Raw genomic sequence first — 3982 nt, forward strand, 5'->3', positions numbered from 1 at the left:
GATGGCATTGCTGGCACGCTGAGCAGGCGTCATTTACCATAGAGAAGGCATGCATGAGGGGTTTGTGGTTGGTAAAAACCGTGAATGGCCTGCCCTCCAGAAAGTACTGGAAATATCTCATGGCAAGGTAGAGTGCCAGGAGTTCCCTGTCAAACACGCTGTTTTTAAGCTCTGGAGGGCATAGATGGTGACTGAGAAAGGCTACCAGCCTCCATTGACTGTCGACGGACTGTTCGAGGATGCCCCCGATTGCTGTTGCTAATACATCAATGGAGAAGGCCATGGGAACATTTGATCTGGGGTGTATTGGCCAGGGCATTTTAGTTGTGGTGAAAGCCACGTTGACCTCCTCTGTCCAAGCTAGAACCTTGCATTTGGCTAACATCATGGCGAACAGTGGTCGCATGATGCGTGCTGCGCCTGGGATGAAGCTGTTGTAGAAATTAACCAACCTGGTGAATTCCTGGAGGCCTTTGAGGGTGTTAGGGCAGGTGAACTGGCGTATGGCTGTGACTTTTTCCGTTGATGGCATTGCCCCGTTTGTGGTGATAGTATGACCCAGGAATTGCATGGAGTCTTTCCCGAACTGGCACTTTGCTAAGTTGACCGTGAGGCTGAAGTCGAACAGGTGTGCATAGAGTCTGCAGAGATGATCTTCGTGCTCTTCATGGTCCTTGCTTGCAATGAGTATGTCATCCTGGCAGATAAACATGAAGTCCAAGTCTCTTCCCACTGCATCCATCAAGTGCTGGAAAGTTTGCACAGCGTTTTTGAGGCCAAACGGCATGTAGAGGAATTCAAAAAGTCCAAATGGGGTGACGATGTCTGTCTTTCAAATGTTTTCTGGGTGGATGGGAATCTGGTGATAGCCACGCCCTAGCTCAACCTTTAAGAAAACCTTCACACAATTCAGATTAGTCATGAAGTCTTGTATATGCGGGATTGGGTAGCAGTTACGTGTGGTGGAATTGTTAAGGAGGTGGAAATCCCTGCAGGGCAGCCACCTGACTGAGGACTTGGAGACCATGTGAAGTGGGGATGCCCACAGACTGGTGGACATACAGACTATGCCCAACTCCTGCATCCAAGAAAATTCTTCTTTGGCCGATTGCAGTTTATCCGGGGGAACCCTTGGGTTGAGATGTGGTGTTGCACCCCATGCTGTGGCATGGTGGAAGTAAACTGCGGTCTGGGAATGGATGGGAATTTGTCCAGGATGCAATTGTACTTGTCCTTTGGGGCACTCACCGTGGCCATGCTTGCATTGCGGTGGTTGGTTGCTTTAAGTTGGACAGTCTGGAATGTCTGGGCTTGGACTAGGTGTTTGGCCTCCATGTCCACCAGCTGCGAGCTCGTAAAAAATCTGCGCCGAGGAGTAATGTGCCACAATGGCTAGTGTAAAATTCCACTGGAACTTTTCTCTGCCAAGTTGTATTTGAACGTTGCGTGTGTCAAAGGTCTTGATGGCGGTGTTGTTTGCTGCCTGGAGAGTGGAACCTTGTGGGCACGTTCATTTGTCCAGGGTGGTTGGTGGGTTGACACTGAGTTCAGCACCTGTGTTATCCAGGAATCGCCAGCCACGCTTCTTGTTGGTGACATGCAATAGGCTATTGGTATGGCCAGCCACCGTAGCCATTACCGGCAGCTGGCCAGGGCATTTTCCAAAAATGAGCAAGGCTGTCTGCATCTTCATGCTTGTTTCCCCCCAACATTGGTAATAAAAACACCAGTTAGTGTTCGGTGCCTCTGCTGGCTTTCTGGGGCTTGGTTGTGCTCAGTTCGGATGGGGTCCAGTCTGCTGACCCGGGTGGGGATGAGTCAACTGGCTCATGGTGGACTTGTTTTCATGTTTTGTGCGCCACAACATGTCTGCTCTGGCCACGACCTTATGTGGGTCTGAGAAATCTTTGTCCGCCAACAGCAGTTGTATGTTGTCTGGCATCTGTTCCAGGAAAGCCTGCTCAAACATGAGACAAGGCTTGTGACCCTCTGCGAGTACAAGCATTTTGTCCATAAGGGTGGATAGTGCTCTGTCACCTACGCCATCTTGGTGCATGACCCTGGCAGCATTCTGTCATCTGGACAGGCCGAAGGTACTCAGGAGGAGCTTATTGAGAGCTGCGTACTTACCTTTCTCCGGTGGGTCGTGTATCAGGTCATCCACCCTGGCTGCAGTTTCTTGGTCTAGAGAGTTGACGACATGGTAAAACATTGTTGAGTTGGAGGTGATCTGCTGGAGGTGAAATTGTGCTTCTGCTTGCCTGTACCAAAAACCTGGGCAAAGCGTCCAGAAGGTTGGCAATTTCATAGCCACTGTGCTGACTGCTGCATCGTCCATGGTGTAGAGTCCAGAATCTTCTGGGCTTGTTGGGGTCACCAATGTAGCAGTAGCTACTAAGGGAAAGTGAAATAAGGAGACTACACACACTAAGTCACTTGCACTTCCAACGGTTTAATTTTGTAAAGCCCATGCTGCGGCGTACAAGGCGGCCCATAAGTCCCGTCCATGTCTGGCCGGTGATGTCACGATGCAGCCGAGTGCGCGTGCGTGGCCCATTTGAGCACGGGAGAAGATGAGCTTGGCGGCGCCATCTTGACTTGGCTGCTCTGCTGCCGCAACATTGCAGAGCTGGTTCACCTGCGTCTCGATGTGTGCTGCCACAAGGCATAGCATAAATGACAAGGTGATTCTAGCATGCCAAGTTTTGTCATTGACAGGCTTTGGCAAATCTGAATGTGAATGGAAGCCTTCATTGTGTTTTATTAAACTGGTGATAAACTCAAAAAATAAACTTTTCTCCATCAAAACATTTTTGTTATGATAATAGTTGAACGTCAAGCACACCTACATGCGACACACAGGATATAATCAAAAGGTATGGTTGTGTTAACCAAATTATCATGGATGTGATTTTGATTTATAAATGTAAAGAATACTCGGAGAGATCGATGTAGCTGCATTTAAGGATTAAAATATTGTGAGAAACATCTTGCAATGAATCAGAGGGAGGAATAATGAGTTCAATTTGAAGTCACCTGGAGTTGGAAAATATGGCATTAAAAGAGCAAGGACAGGATTAATCATCTGTGGCAAGAGAACAACAAATGGATTAAAGGGTTAAGGCATATCAGACACCAAATACAGGGGTAAAACACAAAAGTCTGCAGACACCGTGGTTGAAGCACAAACCTAATGCTGGAGAAACTCAGCAGGAAAATCATACTATTAAAGTGCAACATTTTCTCTCGTACCTCAGTAATTTTATGAAACATTATATAAAATATCAGTTGCACTGCTTGCATTTAAATTATTTTATTTGTGGCACATGGTTGGGCTTTAATAAACTGTTTGACAGAGTTCTCAATTTTACTACTTTTATGACAGTTTTTCTGATTTTTCCCACCAAAGTGGATTCAGATCAAACTCATTAAAAAAAAATCAGTATGAAAAACTACTTGAAGCTGTCTTACTTCTCTCAATACTTTTAATCTTTTGAAAGCATTGAAGTCTGTCGAAGTTTAGAATTCATTTTTTTCTCAAGGGTCACTTTCTTAAGTATTCTGGGATGTAGATCATTGGGTTCTGAGGATTTATTGGTCTTCAATCCCGACCAGGACAGCACCTTTCGGAGGCTGAAATACCAATCTTCCATTATGTAAAACCATGGGAGGTACAGTCTGATCAGGGCTCACATTTTACTGGGGCTAAGACACAGAATTGGGCAACAGAGGCTGGTATATCATGGCCGTTGAACATCCCCTACCACACAAAAGCATCAGGGTTAATAGAGCACATGAATGATTCCTCAACATTGTTACTCATCAGCACGCTCAAGGGGTGCCTCAGCATGCTGCAAGAAGCAGTGGACCATCTCAAATCATGCCCCACTGTATAGACATTTGGCCACACCAACATATCAAAAATTGGACAAGGTTGACCTTCATGACTCTGAGGGGGTCCATTCGGGTATGAGTGCAGCAG

The sequence above is a fragment of the Narcine bancroftii genome, chromosome 1 (assembly GCF_036971445.1).
Source record: "Narcine bancroftii isolate sNarBan1 chromosome 1, sNarBan1.hap1, whole genome shotgun sequence".
In the NCBI taxonomy this organism is placed as follows: Eukaryota; Metazoa; Chordata; class Chondrichthyes; order Torpediniformes; family Narcinidae; genus Narcine; species Narcine bancroftii.